Genomic DNA, 14,800 nt, shown 5'->3' with positions numbered 1-14,800 from the left:
TGTCATTTTTGCTAGGCTATTTGGAGGACTAGTGACTTAACATGCCTATTATTTTTTTAAAAAAATGTTATTTTATTTGAGGATCAAATGTCATGGAAGTTTTGAAATACGTAAATACTAGAAGAGATGTCAGAACAATGCCAATGCTGGTCCAAGGTTATTTTAGCAGGCTTTATTTATGCATTTACAGAATAGCCATTGTAACAATAAGACTGCAGTAAAGAACAAAGCACTTTCAAAATGCTGTTGCTGAGAGAGAGAGAGAGAGAGAGAGAGAGAGAGAGAGAGAGAGAGAGATGTTTCAAAAAGAGGAGAATGGAAAATTGTAATAAAAACTCTCTGCCTTAGTTACAAAAGTCTGTGAAGGTCTATATTATCACAGCAGGAACAGTGATGCATCAGATTCAAGCTAACTGGATTGTTCATGCAATTGTTTCTGATATATATAAAACACTCCAGCTTTCTATGATGGAAAGCTTCCTGAGCCATTCGATCCTGGGGATGCATAAATGGGCTATGGAGCCTCTCCTTTTCTTCTCGAAAGCTGAAAGCTGACCGTTCCCAAGGTAGTTCAGTTTGTTCAGGCCAAAATGTCATCACCTTTCAAGAATTCTCTGGACAAGCCCAGCGAATTTTGTACTGTTTTCCAAGCTTGGACAAGCAATCATTTCTCATGGCAGTGGTAACCATAGATTTTTTTTTCTTTTTGACCCCATAAATATGAATGGGGGATAAATATAGGTCCCTCCCTTGTGGGGTTCCTCAGGGGTCAGTCCTCTCCCCCCTGTTGTTTAATATCTACATAAAACCACTGGGTGATGTTCTGTCTGGGTCCCCCCAGACGCCAACCCCAACCAAAAAGAGTATCCAGACACACTGGTAAAAAGCAAAGGCAGTTTATATAATTGAACGCAAACACAGGTAACAAAAACTGTTCTTACAGACAGGAACACTATGAAGCTTCACAGAGGTTTCACGAAGGCCAGGCAATAAAACAGGATTCTTGCTGGCAAAAACAACGCTGGAGATAATAAACCCCACGCCTCCCCCAAGTCTTCCAGACTTCTAGGCCACAAGCCAAGATCAGAGACGCCAAGAATCGAAGCAAGGTCACAGGACTCCCAGTTGATAACTCTCCACAAGACTGTAAGGGCGGGCCTGCCTTTTCAACCCTGCTGAGGAGAACCACACCCAAACCCAGCTGTTGCCAATTCAGGGATGGAAATACCTTTCTAATTGGCCCCGTCTTTGAGCTGCACGTCGCTGCCTCATATCTATTATAGCCTGTGCGTCTTCATCCAATGAATTCAGGCTACTAGCTGGGAAGAGCCCCCCCCCGGGGGTCTCAAGCTGCTCTCCCTCCTCCTCTTCCTGACGTTCCTCTCCCCCGTCTGCCTGTTCACTGTCCTCCTCCTCTGGGTGGGGATCCGGCAGAGCTCCAGCCGGTCCCTGAGGAGCCGCAGGCTGAATCACAACAGGTGAGATCATCCAAGGGCATGGGGTGAGTTACCACCAGTATGCTGATGATACTCAGCTATACATTTCCACCCCATGTCCACTCAGTGAAGCAGTGGAAGTAATGTGCCGGTGTCTGGAGGCTGTCAGGGTATGGATGGGTGTTAACAGGCTCAAACTCAACCCCAACAAGATGGAATGGCTGTGGTTTCTGCCTCCCAAGGACACTTCCATCTGTCCATCCATTACTCTGAGAGGGAGCTTCTGACCCCCTCAGAGAGGGTCCACAACTTGGTCGTACTCAATCCACAGCTGACTTAGGACCATCATCTTTCAACTATGGCGAGGGGAGCATTTGCCCAGGTTTGCCTGGTGCACCGGTTGTGGCCCTACTGGACAGGGAGTCTCTACTCACAGTCACTCATGCCCTTATTACCTCGAGACCTGACTACTGCAATGCTCTCTACATGGGGCTACCTTTGAAAAGTGTTTGGAAACTTCAAATCATGCAAAATGCAGCCACGTGAGAGATAATGGGCCTTCCTAGATATGCCTATGTTTCTCCCACACTCTGCGGACTACATTCATTGCTGATTAGTTTCCAGACACAATTCAAAGTGTTGGTAATGACCTATAAAGGCCCACAGGGCATTGGGTCAGATTACTTGTGGGACCATCTTCTGCTCTATGAGTTTCAGTGACCAGTTAGGTCCCACAGAGACGGCCTTGTCCAGGTCCAGTCAGACAATGTTGTTTGGCGGGGCCTAAAGGAAGAGCCTTCTCTATGGGGGGCCTGGCCCTCTGGAATCAGCTCCTCCCAGAGATTCACACTGCCCCCACCCTTCTTGCCTTCCACAAGAGTATTAGACTCACTTATGTTGCCAGGCTTGGGTCAATTAGATCTTGGCACCCTTGCTGATGAATGTTATGTATGGCTGAGTCTGAATGTGTATGATTTATTTTTAAAATATTGGGGATTTTAGACTAGTTATTTAGTTTAATTAATTGGATTTGCCACTGTATTATATTGTTTTTATGATATATTGTAAGCCATCCTGTATCTTCGGAGAGGGGCAGCAAATAGATAGGTAGGTAGGTAGGTAGGTAGGTAGGTGTTCTGTCTGGGTTCCCCCAGATGTCCACACCAACTAAAAAGAGTAGCCAGACACGCTGGTAAAAAGCAAAGTCATTTTATATCTTTGAAAACAAACACAGATAACAAAAACTGTTCTTACAAACTGGAATGTTATGAAGCTTCACAGAAGAGTCACGACGGCCAGACAATTTAACAGGCTTCTTGCTGGCACACACACCACTGTAGATAATAAAACCCACGCCTCCCCCAAGTTTTCAGCCTTCGAGGCCACAAGCCAGAATCAGAGACGCCAAGGATTGAAGCAAGGTCACAGGACTCCCAAAAGATAACTCTCCACAATACAGGAAAGGCGGGCCTGCCTTTTCAACCTTTCTGAGGAGAACCACACCCAAACCCAGCTGTTGCCTATTAGGGATGGAAATACCTGGCTAATTGTCCCCTTCTTTGTGCTGCCCTTCTCTGTCTCATATCTATGATGGCGTGTGCGTTCTCATCTAATGACTCCAGGCTACTCGCTGGGGAGAGCTCCCCCCCGGGGTCTCAGGCTGTTCTCCCTCCTCCTCGTCCTGACATTCCTCTTCCCCGTCTGCCTGGTCCTCCTCCTCCTCCTGTTCCTCCCCCGGCATGGAGCCGGCAGAGTTCCAGCCATTCCCTGAGGAGCCTCAGACTGAATCACAACAGTAGGTAGATAGATAGATAGATAGATAGATAGATAGATAGATAGATAGATAGATAGATAGTCGTTGCTCAGTGATGCAGGATCAAAATATTATTCCTTCTGATTTCATCTTCACACAGTCCTTGATTTATGAAAGGTCACTTAGTCACCTTTCAAAATTATGATGGACCTATGTTGGAGGTACTTGCCACCTGGATTTGAAGTTCCAACAGTTACCTCCTCCCTGCATTAACATGATTGAACTTCATATTGGGCATAAATGATGAATAAATCAGGATTACCTATATGCTCCTCCAGCAAAATGGCCTTTTTAAAATGAAATCAGAAGGATATACTGTTTTCCTAGAATTGGAACCACTAAACAAATATTTCACATTTTCATCCAAATGGTTAAAGATTTTAAAACTGATTTGTATTAATTGCATGGTGTCGTATAATTTTCCAGTACCATCATCACAATAGAAAGCTTGAATAATTTAAAACTACTTCACAAAGGATTAATTTCAGCACTAATAAGATAATATATTAGTGCCGCACGAATCCCAGCGACTGGTTAGGTCCCACAGAGTTGGCCTTCTCCAGGTCCCGTCGACTAAGTAATGCCGTCTGGCGGGACCAAGGGGAAGAGCCTTCTCTGTGGCGGCCCCACCCCTTTGGAATCAACTCCCCCCGGAGATTAGAACTGCCCCCACCCTCCTTGCCTTTCGCAAGCTCCTAAAAACGCACCTATGTCGCCAGGCTTGAGGAAGTTTATATGCCCTTTAGCTAATACGATTTCTCTATGGTTTGTTTGGTTGTGTGATTAATTTTTTATGATAAGGATTTTAATCTGTTTTTAATATTGGATTTGTACATTGTGTATTGTGTTGTGAACTGCCCCGAGTCTTCGGAGAGGGGCAGCATACAAATCTAATAAATTAATTTATTATTATTATTATTATTATTATTATTATTATTATTATTATTATTATTATTATTATTATTAATATAAGCATTTAAAATGGGGACCATCCACTGCAGGAAAAAGTTCTTTCATTACATAGCAGCATCTGTTGAGGGGTTATCAATTTACATAAAAAGGATAGGATTTCTATCTTGGGTTTGTTTGTTTGTTTTTTACTATATTTTCAGATGTTACTGAGTCTCTACTAATGTTTAGGAGATTCTCAGTCATTCAGGCCATGGTTGTCCCAAAGGTGTTTTTTCAAGACTTTCTGGTTTTTCTTTGAAGACGTTTTGATTCTCATCCAAAAAGGTTTTTCAACTTGCTGGATTAGAACTGAAAAAGAAGAAAGTCCAGTTGATTCTTGAAAAAGTACCTTTGCGAGTCTATATTAAGTATGGTGGGTCAAAAACTCATAAACGAATCACTTAATAATTCATATTATGAATAAGGTAGATTATGTCAACCTCACATTCTATTAATTTCTCCCCTCTGGCCCTACACAATGTCCCACATAAGGGATTTCCCAATCTGTTGAAACCATTTTCCTAAAAATATACAGAACCCTATCTATGTGGAGATACCTTTGGAAGGGCAATCTACACCTACCAATTTCCCAAAATACACAAATCAAGCAACTTGAGCTATGTGGTCAGATCTCAGTCCATCAGCATTCCCAGCTATATAAAAATTAATTCAATATCCATTCTGGAAAGCAGAAAGTTAACCATAAGAGTTGAATGAAATATTTCTTAACTCAAGAGATACAATAACATATAACAGATACCTCAATCTAGAGAAAGAAAGGGGGCATGGGAAGCTTTTCATAAAGGACTCTTCTTAGTTTTCCAGAGTAGAAATAGAAGAGGGGAGAAATACTTTCAGTCTTTCAATTTTTGTTAATATAGCCTTACAATTAAGGTAAAGCTAGTATTCTTTGATGTGGTTCTGGGCTGGACTAATTTGAAAGATTAACATATATGTTGGCTGTCAGTGCAAGTCAGGGAACTAAAGGGTTACTTGCTACTCAGAAATCGATGATCGGAAGGACACACTGCATCATATGCCTTACCTTAAAATTATGTCCTATGCTGTATAGCCAGATGTAGATATCCACAGCTGTATTGATGAGGAGTCAAACAAGTCTTTCTGAAAATCAAAGACTTCACTTTTTATAGATTAGTTGTTTAGAGCAGGAGTCCCGCAACAATTAGAGGTTTTTATATTTATATGATGGTTCCATCACTGAAAGATTTGAAAAACCAGGGACAGATTGCCATGGCAAAAATCTATGTGGTCACTAGGAGTTAACACCAGGCGTAGGCTACTGCCAGTGCGGGGGCGGGAACGCAGTTGGGTAGCGAAAATGGAGCTCCACCCTAGAGCACCCAATTTGCACTGAAAGATGTTGAAAGAAAATGCAGGGTGTCTTGCATAGCCACGCCCACAGTGTGATAGTAAAAAATTTGGTAGCCCTTCACTGGTGAATACCGACTTGATTCCCCATAATCAATTAGCCGTCGTGCTTTTTCCAGACAACACATTTACTCACTTACTTACTTACTTATTTTATAAGTAAGTCTTATAAAATAAGTAAGTCTTCGGAGAGGGGCGGCATACAAATCTAATAAATTATTATTATTATTATTATTATTATTATTATTATTATTATTATTATATTATAATATATTATTATAATATTATAATATATTATCATTATCATTATCATTATCATTATCATTATCATTATCATTATCATTATCATTATCATTATCATTATCATTATCATTATCATTATCATTATCATTATCATTATCATTATTTATAGGCCGCCCTTCTCCAAACCGATTCAGGGCGGCTTACAGCATATAAAAACAATAGAAATATAGAATTATGAAATCCAACCATAAAAACTAATCTTAAAAACCTAAACATAAAAACCATTCAACTGTCTTCATTCAAATCACAGTCATAATGTTAGCGGGAGCAGAATGTCAACACTCAGTGGCCCAAAGTCTTGTTTGTTTGTTTGTTTGTTTGTTTAACATATGGCTGCACATTTAGTTATTTGTATATTAAGTACTGTACGTATAACACCAATCAGATTATCACAGAATCATAGAACAGTGAAGTAGAATGCTTACCAAATTTATGCTCCAGAACATGTGCGAAAGTCCAAACAGAGTGGCTATCCAGCTTCATATTCTATTCTATTCTATTCTTAAAAATCTCCATGGACAGAGAATTCGTATCTCCAGATATCTGGTCAGGTGTGAAGATGTGCAGACTGACACTGCAATAAAAATAATTTTTGCATTCAAATTCCATGCTTGATTTTTTGGAAATAAACCAGATAACCTAGGCAAGAATCGCAAACCCTCAGTAATGTATAATAGTGCTTTTCCCTAATATCAGGTGGGGATTATTGTCATCCTCCAGCTTATTATATTGTTTCCATGGTCTTGAGCCATTGGCTCATCCCTGTAAGAAAGCAATCTTTGTGTTGCGGTTTTAATTACTGTCATTATTATATAGATGCAGTGGTAATTATCTTTTCATTCCAACTCATTTTGTTTTGATCAATTCACATAATAAAGGTTTCACATAAATATAAGGTCAGGGAACATTTCAGAAAACATATAATTATGGAAAGTATTATGAAATACGATAACAACTGCTCCATGTTTATCAACAGTTTGATCACTTAAATGTTTGGACAGATAATTTTTTTAAAGAAAGAAAAAACAACTGGTGGCTGTCCTTGATCATTTTTAAGAAAGCTGGATGTTTTCATACAAACAATGCAAAGAGTTTGATTAGATAGCAGGAAGAGGGAGATTATGATCCCTCTATATAGAGTGCTGGTGAGACCACATTTGGAATACTGTGTTCAGTTCTGGAGACCTCACCTACAAAAAGATATTGACAAAATTGAACGGGTCCAAAGACAGGCTACAAGAATGGTGGAAGGTCTTAAGCATAAAATGTATCAGGAAAGACTTAATGAACTCAATCTGTATAGTCTGGAGGACAGAAGGAAAAGGGGGGACATGATCGAAACATTTAAATATGTTAAAGGGTTAAATAAGGTCCAGGAGGGAAGTGATTTTAATAGGAAAATGAACACAAGAACAAGGGGACACAATCTGAAGTTAGGTGGGGGAAAGATCAAAAGCAACATGAGAAAATATTATTTTACTGAAAGAGTAGTAGATCCTTGGAACAAACTTCCAGCAGTCGTGGTAGATAAATTCACAGTCACTGAATTTAAACATGCCTGGGATAAACATATATCCATCCTAAGATAAAATACAGAAAATAGTATAAGGGCAGACTAGATGGACCATGAGGTCTTTTTCTGCCGTCAGACTTTTATGTTTCTATGTTTCTATAACCTCGGCTGGCTTTCTCGGTGATGACCTCTAAAGCAGTGTTTCTCAACCTTGGCAGTTTGAAGATGTGTAGACTTCAACTCCCAGAATTCCCTAGCCAGCGTTGCTGGCTGGGGAATTCTGGGAGTTGAAGTCCACACATCTTCAAACCCCCAAGGTTGAGAAACACTGCTCTAAAGTCAATTTCACCTCAGACTGGTGCCTTCCAGATGTGCTTGTCTACCGTTCCAACGTCTGCAGTGCGCCAGGTTGGGGATTTTGAGTTAGGCTTTGGAAAAACTTGCTGGCACCATCCTTTTCAGCTTTATTAATGATTCAGCTGGCAGTTTCTGAAGAGACAAGTCCCACAGAGAAGGAGCACTTGATTAATGACCTGGAAACACTTTTCCTTTTCAGCTGATTAAATAAAATTGACTGGATTTTTACATTTTTATAATAAAATGACCCGCAGGGCCAAGATGACACAGGGAAAGCAGCATGTTCACTCTTCAGCAGATTTTTATTTTGTCACTTGTAAAAATGAAAGGGCTAACCACCCAAGCAGAAAAATGCACTTTATCACCGTCCACTGCCGACATGCTGACAATTGCTGCATACAAATACAAAAATATGGAGGAAGCGAGACAATGTTTACACTCAGCCTGATTTTGTCTAATGATGACAAAAGGTGGGTGACTTCTTGGGGGATGAAGAGCTACTATTTAATTATTATGCCAAAGAGTCATAAATCTAACAATGCACTAAACAATATTAACAGTCTTTATAGAGTTATTTGCAAATGAGGCGGTACGTAATACTTATGTGTGCTTTATTGCTGAATTTTACTCTCTGTCTATCCATCTATCTAATCTAAAATTAAAGCAAGTGTTCATGCTGCTGTCCGGTGGGCAAAATACAGCCAAATTAGGCCCATCAATCACAGAGACAACGCGGTTGAGATTTCTTCTTGTTTAAAACAAGACAATGTGGACTACTTTCTTTTTCCCCCACTAAAGGCCAGACGCTTCGAGAGTTAAAATTTGGTAGCCTCCTCTCAGTTGATAAGTGGGGACAAAGCAAGTGATGAGAAGAACCAAAAATGAAAAGAGCATAGGTGGGGAACCATTTTCTTTTCCTTGGGTGCCGAAAGGGCATGTGTATGTGCGATAGCGCATGTGTGCATGCCCGCACCCATAATGTAATGCTCCCCCCCTGCATATGCACACACAACCCCCCCTCCATGCTGCCCCACTCCCTCACCGAAGCCTCCAGACTCTGTGGACGACAAAAAATGGGCCCATTTTTCATTTCCAAACTTCTGTTAGGCCTGTTTCTCAGCATCCAAAGACTCTGGGGGCTTCCCTAAAGCCTGGGGAGGGCAATAATATTAATAATATTAATAATATTAATAATATTAATAATATTAATAATATTAATAATATTAATAATATTAATAATATTAATAATATTAATAATATTAATAATATTAATAATATTAATAATATTAATAATATTAATAATATTAATAATATTAATAATATTAATAATATTAATAATATTAATAATATTAATAATATTAATATTAATAATATTAATATTAATAATATTAATAATAATAATAATAATAATAATAATAATAATAATAATAATAATAATAATAATAATAATAATAATAATAGGCCAATTAGGTCCCACAGAGTTGGCCTTCTCCAGGTCCCGTGACCAGACAATGTCCTCTGGCCGGGCCTAGGGGAAGAGCCTACTTTGTGGAAGTACTGGCACTCTGGAAACAGCTCCCTCCAGAGATTCGCACTGCCCCCACCCCCTTCACCTTTCGCAAGAGTCTTAAGACTCACTTATGTAGCCAGGCATGGGGAAATTAGATCATGCCCCCTCCTGACTTCCAAATGTGATGTGTGGTTATGATTTTTAATATAGTGGGTTTTACGTCTCCGCCCACACAAGGGAAGTGCCTGGAGACAAGCCGGATTGGGAGAGCACGGCTCCCTCCTATTGGCTATGTCCAGCGGGGTGTGTCAGCTGGGAGCGGGAAGTCTGATTGGTCCTTACCTCAGTATGCTGCCGATATACAGTGATCCCTCGAGTTTCGCGATCTCGAGCTTCGCGAAACGCTATATCGCGAGTTTTCTACCCGGAAGTAACACCACCATCTGCACGCATGCGTAGATGGTGGAGTTTGCATTACCGCCGGGCAGATCAGCTGCTAGGCGGCCAAAGGAACCTTCCCTGGGTCTTCCCGCCGGCATGGGGGGCTTCCTAGCACCCCCCCGAACCCCCAACCCGGGTTTGGGGGGGTGCTAGGAAGCCCCCCATGCCGGGGGAGACCTTTTAAAACACCCGTGCCGCTTCCCAGCTGAGTCCTGAAGCCAAGCGCAGAAGTTCCAAAGGCGCTTGGCTTCAGGACTCAGCTGGGAAGGGCGCGGCTGTTTGAAAAGGTGGCAGTCGGCCTGGGGGGCTTCCCAGTACCCCCCCCCCAACCCTGTCTCCTGCCGCCGGTTTAGCCAGGAGAGGAGCGGCAAAGTGACTTGGAGGAATGGGAAACTCAAACCGCCCAGTTTCAGCTTTCCATTCCTCCACGTCACTTCGCCGCTCCTTCTGGCTGGTGGGGGGGGGGGGAGTTAGGAAGGTTCTACTTCTCCCCCCCAGCCAAAAACTCAAAGCCTGTCTCCTGCCACACAGTTTAGCCAGGAGAGCAGCGGCGAAGTGACTTGAAGGAATGGGAAACTCAAACCGCCCGGTTTCAGCTTTCCATTCCTCCACGTCACTTTGCCGGGGGAGTCTGGGAGGGAAGATGACGCGCCGGCAGCACAGGGGCGAGGGGTGGGAGGCAAAGCTCTGCGGGTACAGCCCCTTTCGGCCAAGCCTCCCCCCCCCCCGCCAAGCAGCCAGGGAAGCCGAGCCGGGCGTGACGGCGGCGGCGCTGCTGCTCCGGTCGCCCGATCGTGTCCTGCCTCCTGCGCCGATGTTCCACGCCCGGCTCGGCTTCCCTGGCTCCGTGGCCGGGGAGGCTTGGCTGAAAGTGGCTGGAGCCGCAGAGCTTTGCCTCCCCCCCCCCTGTGCCGCCCGCGCGTCATCTTCCCTCCCAGACAAAAAGGCCACCCTTCGGCTCTGCAGTTCCAGCCCCTTTCGGCCGAGCCCACCCGGCCAAGGAGCCAGGGAAGCCGAGCCGGGCGTGGCGGCGGCGGCTTCCTTCGGGGGCAACGCCAGCAAGAGGGTCTTCGCCCTCTTGCTGGCGTGCGTGGGCGGTGGGGAAGACCCTCAGCTGCTAGGCGGCCCAAGGAATCTCCCATGGGTCTTCCCCACCGCCCACGCACGCCAGCAAGAGGGGGAAGACCCTCTTGCTGGCGTTGCCCCCGAAGGAAGCCGCCGCCACCACCGCTTCTTCTTCCTTGCGCCCCCGCTGCCTCTCCGCTCTCTTGGGTGGCGGAGCGAAGGAAAACAAGAAGACCCTCTTCTCCAACACGCCCGGAGGAAAGCGGGGGGAAGGGAGGAGAGAGAAGGAAGCCAGGCACGAAGAGTGTCCATGAGGGGGAAGAGACCCCCGCGCCGGGCAGGCCCACCGAAGCGGGAAGAGGGGGCGTGCACCCGGGCCTGTCATAAGCGTCCTCTGAGGGAAAAAGAAAGAGTCCGAGCTTGCCGTCCGGAAACGTTGAAGCGCCCTCACAAGCAAGAGGGGGAAGACCCATGGAAGGTTGGAACTGCAGAGCCGAAGGGCGGCCTTTTTGTCTGGGAGGGAAGATGACGCGCGGGCGGCACAGGGGCGAGGGGGGGGGAGGCAAAGCTCTGCGGCTCCAGCCACTTTCAGCCGAGCCTCCCCGGCCACGCAGCCAGGGAAGCCGAGCCGGGCGTGACGGCGGCGGCGCTGCTGCTCCGGTCGCCCGATCGTGTCCTGCCTCCTGCGCCGATGTTCCACGCCCGGCTCGGCTTCCCTGGCTCCCTGGCCGGGGAGGCTTGGCTGAAAGTGGCTGGAGCCGCAGAGCTTTGCCTCCCCCCCCTGTGCCGCCCGCGCGTCATCTTCCCTCTTGCTGGCGTTGCCCCCGAAGGAAGCCGCCGCCACCACCGCTTCTTCTTCCTTGCGCCCCCGCTGCCTCTCCGCTCTCTTGGGTGGCGGAGCGAAGGAAAACAAAAAGTTTCCCTTTCTGCAGCTCCTGCCTCCCGCCCACCCAAGACAATAAGAGCGGAAGAAGACCCTCTTCTCCAACACGCCCGGAGGAAAGCGGGGGGAAGGGAGGAGAGAGAAGGAAGCCAGGCACGAAGAGTGTCCATGAGGGGGAAGAGACCCCCGCGCCGGGCAGGCCCACCGAAGCGGGAAGAGGGGGCGTGCGCCCGGGCCTGGCTAGAGCGCTTGATCTGCGGGCGCCTTAAAAGGGGGTGTGGACTCCTGGGAGACCTTGGCGGTGGAAGGGGACACACTCGAAGCCTCAGCCGCCTGTCATAAGCGTCCTCTGAGGGAAAAAGAAAGAGTCCGAGCTTGCCGTCCGGAAACGTTGAAGCGCCCTCACAAGCAAGAGGGGGAAGACCCATGGAAGGTTCCTTGGGCCGCCTAGCAGCTGATCTGCTCGGCAGCGCAGGCTGCTGCTGCGCTGCCGAGCAGATCAGCTGCTAGGCGGCCCAAGGAATCTTTCATGGGTCTTCCCCTCTTGCTGGCGAGGTGAGCGGGCGGGCAGCGGACAAGTGGCGGGCAGCGGGCTGGCGGTGCGGAAGTAAAAACACCATGGAAAAGTGGCACGCATGCGCAGATGGTGTTTTTACTTCCGCACCGCTATATCGCGAAATTTCGATTATCGCAAGGGGTCCTGGAACGGAACCCTCGCGATAATCGAGGGACTACTGTATAAGGGATTGTTTGTTGTTGTATTCATGCCGGTTCTTACTTGTGTTAAATAAAGAGTTGATTCCGACTGACTGGTGCCTGACTTTTCAGTGGGATCTTAGTGTATAGTTTTAATTAGATTTGTGTACACATTGTTTTATATTGTACCCTTTGAGCTGCCCCAAGTCTTCAGAGAAGGGCGGCAAACATGTCATAATAATAATAATAATAATAATAATAATAATAATAATAATAATAATAATAATAATAATAATAATAGACATGATGCTGTAGCACAGATGATCCACTGGAACTTGTGCCGGAACTACCATCTACCAGTGGCAAAGAACTGGTGGGATCATAAGCCCGAAAAAGTGGTCGCAAATGAGCAAGCAAAACTACTGTGGGACTTCCAACTTCAGACTGACTGAATTCTGAAGCATAACACACCAAAAATCCTGATTGTGGAGAAAAAGAAAGTATGGATCACCGACATCGCAATCCCAGGGGACAGCAGAATTGAGGAGAAGCAGCTAGAGAAATTAGTGAAATACAAAGATCTAAAAATCGAGCTGCAACGACTCTGGCATAAGCCAGTGAAAGTGGTCCCAGTGGTCCTTGGCACGCTGGGCGCAGAACCAAAGGATCTCAGCAGACATTTGAAAACCATTGGAATTGACAAAATCTCCATCTGTCAATTGCAAAAGGCCGCTTCACTGGGATCGGCAAACATAATTCGCCGCTACATCACGCAGTCCTAGGTGCCGACTGGTGATGAAATACGAAATCCAGCATAGTGATCTCGTTTGCTGTGTTGTATTGACATACTACTACTACTACTACTACTAATAATAATAATAATAATAATAATAATAATAATAATTGTTGTTGTTGTTGTGGTGGTTAGCTCTGGCCCAGCTCCTGCCCCAAGCAATGTGGAGGTGGATGTGGGGGAGACATCCACATGCCGCAGGCCTGTTTTGCTTCCAGTAGAATCTATCTCCTCTGACCAAGGAAGCATGAGTGACAGGGAAGAGGGGAGTTTGGCAGACAGCCCAGGAGGAGATCAATCATCTGTATCATCCCTGGATTCTGAACAAGAATTAATGACACATCCACACATGTGTAGAGTGATGCATAGGAGACAACAACTGAAGGATTATTACAAGAGAAAATGAGGCCACCTGTGGTTGGGTGGAGCTGCTGTAATTAGTGTTACAGATAAAAGTGCAGCCTGGTGTGTTAGCCTCATGGAAGTTTATCTGATTCATTGTTTCGTCAAGATCGTGGTTTTTTGCTGTTCAGGATTGTGTGTGTGGACTCTCTGGACTTTAGAATTGGACTCAATTTCCCAGTTATTGGGTGAGCAATTGGATTGCATTTCACCTGTGCCTTGGGTGTACCAGAAAATCCCTTTGACATTTAAAAAGGGAGCTGTTTCTGTTTTTCTGTTTATAAAAGCTTTTGGGCTTTCCTTTTATCGTGTGATGTGTGTCTTCCTGGACTAATTACCCTGTAATTATGGGTGGTTGAAACACACTGGCAGAACAAATAATAAATAATAAATAATAAATAATAAATAATAAATAATAAATAATAAATAATAAATAATAAATAATAAATAATAAATAATAAATAATAAATAATAAATAATAAATAATAAATAATAAATAATAAATAATAAATAATAAATAATAAATAATAAATAATAAATAATAAATAATAAATAATAAATAATAAATAATAAATAATAAATAATAAATAATAAATAATAAATAATAAATAATAAATAATAAATAATAAATAATAAATAATAAATAATAAATAATAAATAATAAATAATAAATAATAAATAATAAATAATAAATAATAAATAATAAATAATAAATAATAAATAATAAATAATAAATAATAAATAATAAATAATAAATAATAAATAATAAATAATAAATAATAAATAATAAATAATAAATAATAAATAATAAATAATAAATAATAAATAATAAATAATAAATAATAAATAATAAATAATAAATAATAAATAATAAATAATAAATAATAAATAATAAATAATAAATAATAAATAATAAATAATAAATAATAAATAATAAATAATAAATAATAAATAATAAATAATAAATAATAAATAATAAATAATAAATAATAAATAATAAATAATAAATAATAAATAATAAATAATAAATAATAAATAATAAATAATAAATAATAAATAATAAATAATAAATAATAAATAATAAATAATAAATAATAATTAGATTTGTATGCTGCCCCTCTCCGAGGACTCGAGGTGGCTCACAACAACATAAACAGTGTACAAATCCAATTTTAAAAATACAATTAAAAACCCTTATAATAAAATAAAATAATCACCTTCTGGAAGGCCAAAAATCAGCTTGCCAGT

The sequence above is a fragment of the Erythrolamprus reginae genome, chromosome 2 (genome assembly GCF_031021105.1).
Source record: "Erythrolamprus reginae isolate rEryReg1 chromosome 2, rEryReg1.hap1, whole genome shotgun sequence".
Taxonomy (NCBI): domain Eukaryota; kingdom Metazoa; phylum Chordata; class Lepidosauria; order Squamata; family Dipsadidae; genus Erythrolamprus; species Erythrolamprus reginae.
The sequence above is the reverse complement of the archived record's forward strand: the minus strand, read 5'-3'. Positions refer to the sequence as shown.